At 40.8% G+C, this 15,367-nt stretch overlaps 1 protein-coding gene across 1 annotated transcript in view; it reads right to left on the bottom strand.

The window, feature by feature from the left end:
* Positions 1 to 15,367, bottom strand: part of LOC140463619 (cGMP-dependent protein kinase 1-like) — a 721,017-nt gene that overhangs the window by 498,463 nt on the left and 207,187 nt on the right.

Here is a 15,367-nt window from a genome sequence, read left to right as displayed (position 1 = left end):
CCAGTGTCCTGTGGGTGCAACATTGACCCTCTATTCGGTTCATACATTCCATATAAATTTGCAAGCACTTTTTGCAGGCACTTATTATTATACACATAAAAGTGCCAGGACACATTTCATAGCTACAACATTGAGTCCTCGGAAAAAGAAACTGAAAACTATACAAAAAAATCGGAACATAATTTAAAGTTGCTATTTTCACAAAAGCCCAAAGAAGGTTTATGTAAACAAATAATCATTCACTTGTCTCTTTATAATTAGTTATGTAACCAAAATAGCATCACTGTGGATGGTTCTTTACTTATTTCTGTTCAAATTTATATTTTGAAAATAGGCAAACAGCAGATAATTTCATAACAGCAGCAATTGACAAAAGAGTTATTTGACACTTAAGTTTTATAATTTAAGTATTGTTATGGACTAGGCCACACCACTCAAAACATTCTGAAGCACGCAGCCCAGATCACAACTTTACAATTTGTTTCAGGAAGTGTACAGTGAAAATTACCTGGAGTAAGTTAGTGAGGTTGGCTAGCAGGTTTTAAAACAGACAAAAATGTATTCACAAAATTACACAATGAAACACAAAGAACAGAATAAAGAAGCCTACAGAACTCAGACTATCAAAACTAGACTTAATTATGCTATTCCAAATATATACAACAGTCCCACAAAGCAAACCCCCTTAAAACACAATTTATAAAAAATGGAACAGATGCTTAAAGGTTGAAGTTAGAAGGGCAGAAAGTGAGAGAACCTGTCCACACAGTGAACTGTCTGTAAGTAAAGGAGAAGCAGTGGTGGAGTGGTAATGTCACTGCACTTGTATCCTAGATACCCCCCAGGACATAGGCTTGAATCCCACCATGGGTGGTGGTAAAATAGGAATCCAATAAAATTCTGGAACATAAAAAACTTAGTCGAATGGCGACCATTACCGATTGTTGTAAGAACACATCTGGTTCACTAAGATCTTTTGGGAAAGGGCAATCTGCCATCCTTACCGACATGCGACTCCACACCTGCAACAATGTGGTCAAAGAATAACTGCCCTCTTGGCACAGAGGGGTGGGTAATAAATGCTGACTGAGCCAGCAACATTCACCACCCACAATAAATATTTTAAAAACTCACCAAAGTAACTTCTCACAAGCCATTGTGTCCTTCCTTCCAACATATTATGCCTAGAATTAGAGATGACATGAGCAAAATATTGACATGTTCAGGTTTAGGGTAACTTCCTGGGTTTTTGTACCCAATACCTTTTCATATGGTATGGTATGTTGCCTTCCAGGTGTTAGGGTCGGGGAAATCTCAGATCGAGTCTACAGGATTCGTAAGGAGGAGGGAGAGCAGCCAGAAGTCGTGGTACACATCGGGACCAATGACAAAGCTAGGAAAGAGGGTGAGGACCTAAAAAGTGAATATAGGGAGTTAGCTTGGAAGTTAAAAGACAGGATGAGCAAAGTAGTAGTCATATGATTGCTACTGGTGCCACAGGCTAGTAAGGCTAGGAACGGAGAGCGTATGCATCTGAACATGCAGGACCAGTTTTGGTGTGAGGGCTTCAGATACGTGGATCATTGGGATACCTTCTGGGGAAGGTGGGACGTGTACAAGCAGGATGGGTTGCACCTGAACTGAAGGGGGCAACAATATCCTGGGCAGGAGATTTGCTAGAACTCTTTGCAAGGGTTTAAACTAATTTTGCAGGGGAATAGGAACCAGAGCTACAAATCAGAGGATGGGGTAGCTGTGAACAGGCAGATACAGCATGCTGTGGGAATCTGTGAGGAAGGATACACAGTTGATAAGGTAAAGTTGAAGTCAGGATGATGGATTGAAGTGTGTCTATTTTAACATAAGAAGTGTCAGGAATAAGGGTGATGAAAGTCAAGCAGGAATCAGTACTTGTAGCTACGATGTTGTGGTCGTTATGGAGACTTGGATATCAAGCATTAGGAATGGCTGTTGCATGTTCCAGGGTTTAGATGCTTCCAAAGGAATAGGGAGAGGGTAAACAAGGTGGGGGAGATGGCATTGCTAATCAGGGATAGCATAAAAGCTGCAGAAAGGGAGGTTGTCAAGGAGACTTGTCTACTGAGTCATTATGGGTGGAAGTCAGAAACAGAAATGGAACAGTCGCTTTATTGGTAGTTTTCTATTGACGTCCCCACCCCCACCCCCACCCCAATAGCAACAGATGAGCAAACTGGAAGGCAGATTTTGGAAAGGTGCAAAGTAACAGGGTTGTTGTCATGGGTGACGTCAACTTTCCTAATATTGATTGGAACCTCCTTAGTGCAAATAGTTTGGATGGAGCAGACTTTGTCAGGTGTGTCCAGGAAGGATTGCTGACTCAATATGTAGATAAGCCAAGACATTGGTTCAGCCACATTTAGAATACTGTGTACAGTTCTGGTCGCCACATTACCAAAAAGATGTGGACGCTTTGGAGAGGGTGTAGAGAAGGTTTACGAGGATGTTGCCTGGTATGGAACCTGCTAGCTATGAAGAGAGGTTGAGTAGGTTAGGTTTATTTTCACTAGAAATAAGGAGATTGAGGGGGACCTGATTGAGGTTTACAAAATCATGAAGGGTAAAGACAGGGTGGATAGAGACAAGCTTTTTCCCCAGGGTGAAGGATTCAATAACGAAAGGTCATGCTTTCAAAGTGAGAGGTGGAAAGTTTAAGGGGGATACACACGCCAAGTACTTCACACAGAGGGTGGTGGGCGTTTGGAACGCATTACCAGCAGAGGTGGTAGAGGCAGGCACGGTAGATTCATTTAAGATGCATCTGGACAGATGCATGAGTAGGTGGGGAGCAGAGGGATACAGATGCTTAGGAATTACTGACAGGTTTAAACAGTACATTTGGATCAGCTCAGGCTTGAAGGGCTGAAGGGCCTGTTCCTGGGCTGTAAATTTTCTTTGTTCTTTCTTTGTTCTAACTAGAGAGGAGGCCATATTTGATTTGGTGCTTGGCAACGAACCAGGTCAGGTGTCAAATCTCTCAGTGGGAGAGCATTTTGGTGATAGTGATCACAACTCCCTGACCTTTACTATAGTCATGGAGAGGGATAGGAGTAGAAAGTATGAGAAAGTATTTAATTGGAGGAGAGGGAATCACGGAGCTGTGGAGCATAAATTGGAAACTGATATTCTCAGGGAAATGCATAACAGAAATGTGGAGGTTGTTTAGGGAGCATTTGCTGCAAGTGCTGGATAGGTTTGAGGCAAGGAAGGGATGGTAGGGGAAAGAACCTTGGATGACAAGAGATGTGGAACATCTAGTCAAGAGGAAGAAGAAAGCTTAATTAAGGTTGAGGAAGCAAGGATCAGCCAGGGCTCCAGAATGTTACAAGGTAGTCAGAAAGGAACTGAAGAATGGACTTGGGAGAGCTGGAAGGATGCATGAAAAGGGCTTAGTGGGTAGGATTAAGGAAAATCCCAAAGTGTTCTACACTTATGTGAGGAACAAAAGGATGACCAGAGAGAGGGTAAGGCCAATCAGAGATAGTGGAGGGAACTTGTGCCTGGAGTCAGAGGAAATAGGGGAGGTCCTTAATGAATATTTTGCTTCAGTATTCACCAGTGAGACGGAGCTTGTCGTTGGTGAGGACAGTGTGAAACAGCCTGATATACTTGAACAGGTTGAATTTAACAAGGATGATGTGCTGGAAATTCTGAAAAACATTTAAGTCCCTTGGGCCAAGCAGGATGTACCCAGGGTTACTAATGGAAACAAGGGAAGAGATTGCTGCAGCTTTGGTGATGAGGTTTGCATCCTCACTGCCTACTGGAGTAGTACTAAATGATTAGAGGATGGCAAATATTATTTCCTTGTTCAAGAATGGAAATAGGAATAATCCTGGGAATTACAGACCAGTCAGTCATACATCAGTGGTGGGAAAATTACTGGAGAATATTCTTAGAGACAGGATTTATGATTATTTGGTTTGATTAGACTTAGTCAGCATGGCTGGCTCATTCAGAAAGTAAGGAGGCATGGGATACAGGGAAAGCTGGCTGTCTGAATACAGAATTGGCTGGCACATAGAAGACAGAACATGTTAGTTGATGAAAAGTATTCAGCCTGGAGCTTGGTGACCAGTGGTGTTCCGCAGGGATCAGTTCTGGGACCTTTGCGCTTTGTGATTTGTATAGAATACTCGGATGAGGTAGTGGAAGGCTAGGTTAGTAGATTTCCCGATGACACAAAGGTTGGTGGAGTTGTGGATAGTGTGGGGGGCTGTTGTGGTTACGAGACATTGACAGAATGCAGAACTGGGCTGTGAAGCCGCAGATGGAATTCAACCTGGAAAAGTGTGAAGTGGTTCATTTTGGAAGTCGAATTTGAATGCAGAACACATGGTTAAATGTAGGATTCTTGGGAGTGTGGAGGAACAGAGGGATCTTGGGGTCCACATCCGTAGATCCCTGAAGTTTGCCACTGAAGTTGATAGGGTTGTTAAAAAGGCATATTGTGTGTTGGCTTCCATTAGCATGGGGATTGAGTTTAAGAGTCACAAGGTTATGCTGCAGCTCTATGAAGCCCCAGTTAGACCACACTTGGAATATTGTCTTCAGTTATGGTCACCTCATTATAGGAAGGATGTGGAAGCTTTAGAGAGGATGCAGAGGAGATTTATCAGGATGTGTCTGGACTGAAGGGTAGGTCTTACAACGAAATGTTGAGGGAGCTAGGGCTTTGCTCATTGGAGTGAAGAAGGATGAGCAGTGACTTGACAGAAATGTACAAGATGATGAGAGGCATAGATAGAGTGGATAGTCAGAAACCTTTTCCCCAAGGCAGAAATGGCTATTACAAGGGAGCATAATCTTAAGGTGATTGGAGGAAGGTTTAGGAGGGATGTCAGAGATAGGTTCTTTACACAGAGTGTAGTGGGTGTGTGGAATGCACTGCCAGCAGTGGTAGTAGAGTCAGATACATTAGGGACATTTAAGCCACATTTTGATAGGCACATAGATGATAATAAAGTGAAGGACATGTAGGCTGGTTTGATCTTAGAGTAGGATAAAAGGTTAGAACAACATTGAGGGCTGAAGGGCCTGTCCTGTTCTATGTTATAAAGCTCAAGATTTTATTTCCTTCATTAACTACTTGGCCAAGATTTGACATCCCCAGATCTCTCCAGTGTTGACCTGTTTCTCAAATATATCATTTAACTTGCAACATCTTTCCTCACCCTTCTGACCAAAATGTACCTTCACTCACTTCTCTGCAGTGAATTTCATCTTGTGTTTCCCCCACCACCTCCTGTGGGCGGCACAGTGGCACAGTGGTTAGCACTACTGCCTCACAGCGCCAGAGACCTGGGTTCAATTCCTGCCTCAGGCGACTGACTGTGTGGAGTTTGCACATTCCCCCCGTGTCTGTGTGGGTTTCCTCCCGGTGCTCCGGTTTCCTCCCACAGTCCAAAAACGTGTAGGTTAGGTGGATTGGCCAGGCTAAATTGCCTGTAGTGTTAGGTGCAGGGATAAATGTAGGGGAATGGGTCTGGGTGGATTGCGCTTCGGTGGGTCAGTGTGGACTTGTTGGGCTGAAGGGCCTGTTTCCACACTAAGTAATCTAATCTAATCCTTCCCATAACCTACCTAGATACTCTTAAAGCCTATTGTTATTACCTTTCTCACAAGTTCAGACTTTGTATTATGTAGAGATTTAAAATACAGTAGCCCCACCCACGGGGTGATGGTTATTTCCTTTAATGCGTGTGCTATCTGCAACCTGCTAGAAGTCTCTTCTAGCTTACATTGCACCATGTAAAAGACCTACCACTGTAGCCAGAAACCATGAATAGTTGTGAACCCCTTCATTTAAATGGAGAAATGTACCTTCCCAGCAGCCTCCTAGTTCCCTATAATATGTTTGCGCTGCGGTAAATCCTGGGTAACTGAAACCACAGAGACCGGACCCGTGAATATAGAGGTTGCCCTGTATAGCCCTGCATCTTCCAATCCAAGTCATAAAATTGTATCAAAAACAACAGGATCCCAGGACTGAACCATAGAGAACACCACTTCATTTTGAAAAACAGCCATTCTCAACAACCTTACTATTGATACCTTAACAATTTGCTTTCCACTGTACTCCTAATCTTCTCAGCCTGTGGGCTTCAATTGCTGCATAGTTGTACTTCGAAAAGCTTTTGAAAGTCAATACACACAACATTAGACCATACTGCCCCAAACCACTCTGTCAGGTAGCTCATCAAAATCCACAATCAAGTTAATCAAACACAATTTGCTGTCACCAAATTCATTTGGCTTTCCTCCATTACTCCATAACTGCCAAGTAGCTGCTAATTTTCTTCTTGTGTCTTTGGCTGTCAATTTTTCCTGAAACTTGTTTATTTTCATCTAAATGGTGCATGGTCTTATTTGAATTTAACATGCAACAGAAGCATTCTTTGCCTTCATGGGGAAGGACAATGACAGCCAAATAGGTGAAAAAAGACTGCATGTGTATTTTATTTTGACGTGTGGCAGACACTGGTTTCTGATTGGCAGCTTCGAAGGACAAAGTCGGGGTGACAGGTATAATGTTTGTTTGGGAGTTTTAGCATTTCTGTTCTGAGTTGTAATGAATCAGCACTAAACATGATGAGGTTAAAATATAACACACACTTTGCGACACATTTCAATTCCTGAGTGATACTTATAAATCGGATTGACAGTCAATTTTCCATGGTATGTGAAGTGACAGATCCAAGAGGTTTAATGATATAGATACAAGATTCAAATGGACTCACAAACTCATCCCTGCCAGCCCTTTTTCATGGTGCAATGTAAACTAGAAGAGACTGCAGGTTGCAGATAGCACACGCATTAAAGGAAATAACCATCACTATAGCTCAAACCTTTAGTTCAATTTGAACATAAATTGCAGTAAGAAACTAATGCAACTTTACTCAACATTTTCTCCCTTTTTTAAGTTGATCCCTGCACTGAGAAAGACCCTCGTCTCTTAAACATTCTACAGTGTCCTGGACATCCCCTATATCTTATCAGGATATACCAGATCTGAAAGTTATGATTATCAGGAAGAGTTGAGCTGAATAGCATTATTTTTTCAGAGAATAGTTGAGACTCTGAGGTGATGGAACAGAGATCTTCACTAATGATAAAGTGCTTGTTGAGAAGATGCTTTTACAGAGGACACAACCAATTGAATTTGCTCTTTCTGTGCTGTAATCACACTGTGTTTCTATGTTTCCTCTTTTACAGCGTCCAGTGCTAGGGCTCAGGAAAACAGGATAATCACTAATAAATCCAACAGAGTACAGATCCTTAGAAAATAGGTGACGGGTTTAGGTAGAGGATCTGGATTGGCACAGGCTTGGGAGGGCCGAAGGGCCTATTCCTGTGCTGCAATTTTCTTTGTTCTCTGTTCAACAGGAAGTTTAGAAGCACTGTCTTTATTCAGTGTGGTTGAAAGATGAGCTCACAGGAAGCAGCTCAGTTGAGTGGCATAGATGCTTTAAGGGGAAGATAGACAAGTAAATGAGGAAAAAAGTAGAACTTGCTATTGGTAGGGTTCAATGGAAAGGAGTGGCAAGGTGAGCATGTTCATTATGAACAATGGTTGTGGGACCAAATGATCGGTTGATGCTCGATTATACGCTGTAATTCTAAAAGTTGCAACTGCATCAATTAAAAATGCAATTCAATATTGAATGGATAGAGGTTTCTTTTTTTAAAAAATGTACTTATCCAACATTCATCCATATATAATAAATGGTGCATACATTATCCAGCCTTACATGATTCAGATTTCAGGTTATTTCCATAGGGTTTGTGGACTCAGGTCATTACAGAATCAGTTTCAGATGAAACCGGTGCTGATGGAGTTTCGATTCCAGAAAGATGAGTTTTCCCAAGTGACAAGTTAAAAATATGAAGCTACACCATGTCAAGTGTAATGGTTTCAACGCATCATTGGATGCACTGATACCAGTCATGGCAACTGTAGGTGATGCGTGACTGGACTGTCAGAGAGTAGTTGAATACATTGTCAGTACATCCAACTCCCAGATCATACAAAATGCTAAAGTAAAATTCAATGCTCACAAACTACTCTCAGGGATGTGTATAAAAGTAAACTTGGAGTGGAGATGATATTGCAGCAATGTGGGTCTGACTCACTGACCTATACTCCTGGGTAAAAACAATGACTGCAGATGCTGAAAACCAAATACTTGGTTTTCAGCATCTGCAGTCATTGTTTTTACCTTGTTGATTTTAACCCTACTGCGAATCCTCTTGTAAGGATGCCTGCCTTGAAGAAGTTTTCCTCCTCTCTCTACAAGAATTCCTGATGAAGGGCTTTTGCCCGTAACGTCGATTTCGCTGCTCGTTGGATGCTGCCTGAACTGCTGTGCTCTTCCAGCACCACTAATCCAGTATGACCTATACTCCTGCCAAGTGCAGAAAAAGAGGAAAAGTATCCACCATAGAAACTCACTAGCTCCTCCATGGCCAGGCATCTGCATTTTTAGCTCATATCCTTGTTATGATCCCTATTGGAGATTCCAGACTGAAATCAGGCTTGATAGATTTTTTGTTTTGCATTTTAGTTAAAATGGTGCTCACCACTGAAATATAGTCACACAACGATAGTGTTTTTTTTTAAAAACAACAGAACAGAAATTAATTACATAAAAACTGGAAACAAAAAAAAAGCAAGCTATCTGGATATCGAAGATTACTTTAAAAATCTTAAAATAGATAGCAAAACAAAGCTTTTAACCTACTTTCCAACACAATTCACTGTAGAAACTCAGTCAGGAGAACTCAGACAGACTGGTGAAAAGGGCAGACAAATGGTACAGCCACATTAAATATATAACTGTGAAGTGAGGCACTTTGGAAGAAACAACATGCAGTGGGAATGTCATCTCAAAATGGTAATTCTGAGATTAAAAGCAGAGAGATCTGATGGTCCATGCTTAATGTGACGAGAAAATATTGATTTCATGATTAATTAGGAAAGGGGGGCATTTGGAGATGCCAAATTTTCACAATTCATTGCTCAGGCCTCAGTACTACATTTTAAGAAGGATGTCAAGATTTGTGAAGGTATGTAGCTCAGGTTGAGGTTTAGGGTATAGGTTTGCTCGCTGAGCTGTAGGTTTGATATCCAGATGTTTCATTCCCTGGCTAGGTAACATCATCAGTGGTGACCTCCAAGTGAAGCGAAGCTGTTGTGTCCTGCTTTCTATTTATATGTTTGTCCTGGATGGGGTTCCTGGGGTTTGTGGTGATGTCATTTCCTGTTCATTTTCTGAGGGGTTGATAGATGGTATCTAGATCTATGTGTTTGTTTATGGCGTTGTGGTTGGAGTGCCAGGCCTCTAGGAATTCTCTGGCATGTCTTCGCTTAGCCTGTCCCAGAATAGATGTGTTGTCCCAGTCAAAATGGTGGGTTTTTTTTTCATCCGTGTGTAGGGCTACGAGGGAGAGAGGGTCGTGTCTTTTTGTGGGTAGCTGGTGTTCGTGTATCCTGGTGGCAAACGTTCTTCCTGTTTGTCCTACGTAGTGTTTGTGGCAGTCCTTGCATGGAATTTTGTAGATGACGTTGGTTTTGTCCATGGGTTGTACTGGGTCTTTTAAGTTTGTTAGTTTTTGTTTGAGGGTGTTGGTGGGTTTGTAGGATTCTGAGGGGTCTTGGTAGTCTGGCTGCCATTTCTGAAAACTTCTTTGATGTATGGTAAATGACAGCCAGACTACTAAGACTCTCAGAATCCTAGTAGCATACAAACCTACCAACACTCTCAAACAAAAACTAACAAACTTAAAAGACGCAGTACAACCCATGGACAAAACAAACATCATCTACAAAATTCCATGCAAGGACTGCCACAAACACTACGTAGGACAAACAGGAAGAAAGTTAGCCACCAGGATACACGAACACCAGCTAGCCACAAAAAGACATGACTCTCTCTCCCTTGTAGCCCTACACACAGATGAAAAAAAAACACCATTTTGACTGGGACAACACATCTATTCTGGGACAGGCTAAGCAAAGACATGCCAGAGAATTCCTAGAGGCCTGGCACTCCAACCACAACGCCATAAACAAACACATAGATCTAGATACCATCTATCAACCCCTTAGAAAACGAACAGGAAATGACATCACCACAAACCCCAGGAACCCCATCCAGGACAAACATATAAATAGAAAGCAGGAGACAACAACTTCGCTTCACTTGGAGGCTGCCACTGATGATGTTACCTGGCCAGGTAATGAAACGTCTGGATATCAAACCTACAGCTCAGCGAGCAAACCTACACCCTAAAGGATGTCAAGAAGCAGGAGAGGGTACAGTAATATGCAATGAAAACTGCAAAGAATTTGGATAGAGCAAAAAGGGAGAAACTGCTTCTTTAAATAACGAGGTTGAGAAGCAGAGGTCATCAATTTGGTAAAAGGTAAATTTAAATGTACTTCCCGAAAACTCCCCTTCAGGGTTAAGGGGAGAAAGGTTTGACATGGAACTAAATTGGAAAACTTTTCCAGAGAACTGACACAGAGGCAATGGGACAAATAGTCTCATGCCACACTAACAGATTCCATGATTGATTGATGTGTCTGGATGGCTATGATGATAGGTCTTCATTCGAAGAGCTAAGGGGAGGTTAGAGAGGGTTACCTCAGGCCATTCATTGAACTCTTTGAGGAGGTATTTTTTTAAAAATGAATTGAAGAATATCTCATTGAGATTCGCTTGTCAACACATTTAGCTGGGGAATAACATCTAACCTGAGGAATCCTATGAGAAACAGAGCAACCCAATGTCACTAAATGCCATGTGGCTTCAACATGTTTCCTGAGGACGGAAGACCCATCAAATGTTCAGAAAATTTCAGCAAACGCAAATGAGAATGCAATCCAAAATTAACCATATTACATTTTCTCATTCCCATCAACTGGTTGTCCAAATCCAATTATTTAGAAAAACTCTTTTTACTGAATTTGAATCACAAAGTTTGTCATTTGACAGGGCTGTTGCATCTTGAATAGTTTTGTTTCTTAATTCTATACAAACCGCAAAGCCTCAGAACTTAGACAATTAGCAACATTAGGACTGTGGAAATGTGAACCTTTGGGAAATTGAACTGAGCTGAGCTGAACAGGTTAGTTACAGCAAGTCAAAAGACTGACATTGTTAGCGTGACTCATCACTGCAGAATCTTCTAGAATGCTTGAGCACGCTCTGAGAGTTTACAATTTTTCAAAAGCTGTCTTACTTTTCTTGGATCTTTGTAAAAGATCAGAATTTCTTTTGGTCTCAGTTACCATAAATACCTGTCAGCTCCTATTGTATAACTTCACTTTAAAATAAATACTTTATCAGCTGAGTTTTTTTTGCTTTGAATGCCATAGTTGTTACATTAATAATGCTGCTTCATCTTTACTCCAGTTTTCATATGTAAAGCAAAGGGAACGAGAATAAACTAAAGCAGAAAAATGTGGCAGTGGAAAAACAAAGTGACCTATTTGGTGAACCATGGTACAGCATTCATTATTCGGCTGCTTCAATTTTCTGGTCTGAAGTGGGAGAACATAACGGATATAAGGCAAGGAAATGAATTCGACATATCACTGCAGTCATCATTGTAGTGTTCAGGAGCTGATACACTATTACCATCGTCTACATTGCATTCTCAATAAGTCATGAACACTTTGACATATCTTCCTTTGATATCTAGACCTCAACCAACACCATTTAAAAAAAAACAAATCCGGTCATCTGCTCAGTAATTCCATGCTGTTTGTGGGAAATTGCTGCATTCACATTGGGTGCTATGTTTCCTACAATACACCGTAAAAGTACAGCATTGAGTGGAAAGCACTCTAGGATATTCCAGTTCTTCCATGTTTTTCAGCAGAACATTGCTTTAAGATCATTCCACTTCCTGGTAAACCAAGATAGTGCACCCATTAAAGCCTCAGCAATGAACTGTACACATGGATTATATCACTACACCATTTACTTCTATGTTCATGTGGTGGACTAGGTTTATATCTAACTTACAATGTGAATTATCTAGTCATTGTTGGAATTAGATAAATAGTTAAAAAAAAAATTGAAAAACCCCAAATCTAAACAATTTGGTAACTAAGCAAGAAGTTACACTGATTCAACTGGTGCAATTTTAACTAGATACATGGTCAATTCCTCCTGTTAAATATTATTCAGAAAATTAACATAGGAAGAAAAACGAATCGGGCAATGATAGTTATTCTGACACCATTACACTTTTGATACCCTTACTGCCTTCTCAATTAAATTTCATCCCTTTCATTAAGCACACATTATCTCATTAATACACTCACACATGTTCAACATTTAAGATCAATGTTCCCAATATTAAAACAAAATGCAGTTGAGTTGAAAAGTCATTAATTCTTCAGATGTAATCTTTGCAAAAAAAAAAGAATAGTTTTAAAATCGTGGATTAATTGTCAACAGGGCCAAGATAGAAAAACCAGAAAAAACAAACAAAACATAGAGAAGATTTTAGCAATTAATCAAAAGTTGTCTAACATGAGGACATTGGCATGAGACATAAAACAGTGCGCACTTAAACCAAGGGCACCTCAGCCTGGATTTGTGTTTCTGGATCAGCAGTGCAGAGTCAGCAAGACATTCAGTTCTCCAAACACACCCTGGGAGAAAGTGCTGAGGACACGATGTTTTTCAGCCCAAGGTAGCTGAGGTTTCTGGGAGCTGAGCCAGGCAACTGAAGTGAAGCAAGTACAGAAGCTGCCAGGTAAGGATGCCAGCAAAGTGAAAGCCTCTGCTTGGTGTACCAGTGTGGTGTTGAAGTATAAAAGGTAGGCAATATAATAAAAGCATCCCAATACTCTGCTCACTGCCCATCTCCCACAATCTATCCATTGTCCCCATAACCGTAACCTCTCAAACTCCATGCTAACATGTCCCAGAACCCAAGCCCCAGTGCCCTTTATTGATTCTATTTCAACTTAGTTCCATCTCATCCCAGCCTATCACAAATCCTTGACTCACAACTACCAGCCAACTCATCAAATCTCCCATATTGGTACACCTTAGAACCATATAAAGATTAAAGAAAATAAAGTATCTATTGTTTCACTATATTTAAAAAATTCATAAAACCCCTTATTGATTATATATACATTTCTTCAATTACAAAATGTTCTGTAACAACAAACATTTTATTCAAGTAATCCCTTGTCAAGCAAACATTGGAATGCGTGGACTCAGTTTAAGGAGCCTACAACCACTTGAAGCTGTGAAATAACACATATTATATTAATGAAAAGACATGAAATCAGTCATTCAGCGCATTAACCTCATAACAGCTTATCTCACCTGACAGAGTGAGATGGCCAACACCTCTTTTTTTAAAGCATCCCATTTTTTTCAAATGGAGAGACATTTAAATTGATGCTAGATGCCTTGTATCATTGTGATTTTGATGTTATTATTTCACAGGTATCTTTTGATCTCATCAGCAATATGAGGTCGGTCCAACACCAAAAAGCTGCAATCTTCACATAGGCTACTAGGGCACCTATTACATGCATTTATTCTCATCTGTTCAACCGTTGTTCTGGACATCCACAAAAGCTTCTCCAAGGAATTTGATTTTACCGATGTGATATAATGAATCTCCATGCTTTTACCATTGCCCAGTAGCAAATGTACAATTGATCACTTGAAATCAGCTTTGTATCAGCTTCATTTTGCCAAAGGACCATTCCAGTTGGTCACTCAACATGCCTTGTACAATCAGCTCTGTGTTGGCATGTTTTACTTTCCCATGCACCATCGTTTCCACACACATTCTTTGATCCCAAGCATCGACTTACAGTATAAATAAAACATGCATTTCTGAGCTGGAAAAAAATCAAGGACAACGGTTGATGCAAATCTCGCAATTGGTAGATGAAAGGGACATTAACTTTAATGCCAGGTATAGCCAAAAGCATGAATTTTATTCCAAAATGTTAGATTGTTTTATACACTACTTACATTATTTGATCTATGATACTCTGAATTGTAATCACTTGCAATGCAGGAACTATAGTAGCCAAAGTTCACACAGCAGGAATTAAATGGTAATGAGCCAGATAATCCCTTTTTAGTGTTGATTGAGAAGTAAATATTGACCATCTGCACACCAGACAAAATGCCCTGAATTTTCATCAAAAGCTTGACATTGATTTTTTTTTACATTTCTCTGGTAGCAGCTGGGTCTTCAATTTAACATCTCATCCTCTGCCAGTGTAGCACTCCTTCAGTACTGCACTGTGACTGCCAACTGACAATCTGGAGTTTGGTATGAACGGAGAACCTGTTGGATTAGAGGCAGAAGAGTTGACTCAGAGCTAGGATATATGTGAGCGCATTCTGTGTAGTGAGATGGAAAATAATGCTGAGCTTAACTCTGGAAAACTATGAAGGCAAATCAATCTGACTAATATTGGTGCAGGAGCGACACATTTATTGGATGGCTGATCAAAACAAAGATCAAAATAATTACAAAACTGGTAAAAGTTTGATGATATCTACAAAGGCAAGCCATCTAACAAATTTACTTGCTTGATCTATTTAACTGAAATGCTGAATCTTTGAGGTAAGCTTTACATATAATTGATTTGAGGTATATTTTCAAGTTTGGTATGCTTGCCTTTATTGAGGATGGGATTGAGGCTGTATAGGACATTAGTTAGGCCACTTTTGGAATACTGCATCTAATTCGGGTCTCCCTGCTATAGGAAAGGTGTTGTGAAACTCAAAAGGGTTTAGAAAAAATTTGCAAGCATGTTGCCAGGGTTGGAAAGTTCGACCCATAGGAAGTGACCGAATAGGCTGGGGCAATTTTCCCTGGAGCATGAGAGGTTCAGAGGTGACCTTAAGGTGGCTCAGTGGTTAACGCTGCTGCCTCACAGCGTCAGAGACCTGGGTTTGATTCCAGCCTCAGGCAACTGTGTGTGTGGAATTTGCACATTCTCCCCGTGTCTGCATGGGTTTCCTCAGAGTGCTCCAGTTTCCTCCCACAGTCCAAAGATGTGCAGATTAGGTGGATTGACCATGTTAAATTATCCACAGTGTTCAGGGATGTGTAGGTTAGGTGCATTAATCTGGGATAAATGTAGAGTAATAGGATAGGGGAATGGGTCTGGGTGGGTTACTGTTTGGAGGGTCAGTGTGGACTTGGGCCAAATTGCCTGTTTCCACACTGTAGGGATTCTATGATTCTTATAGAGGATTTTAAAATCATGAGGGACACAGATTAGGTGAATAGCCAAAGTCTTTTATCTGGGGTAGTGGAGTCTAAA

This window comes from Chiloscyllium punctatum, chromosome 38 (genome assembly GCF_047496795.1).
Source record: "Chiloscyllium punctatum isolate Juve2018m chromosome 38, sChiPun1.3, whole genome shotgun sequence".
In the NCBI taxonomy this organism is placed as follows: Eukaryota; Metazoa; Chordata; class Chondrichthyes; order Orectolobiformes; family Hemiscylliidae; genus Chiloscyllium; species Chiloscyllium punctatum.
The sequence above is the reverse complement of the archived record's forward strand: the minus strand, read 5'-3'. Positions and strand labels throughout refer to the sequence as shown.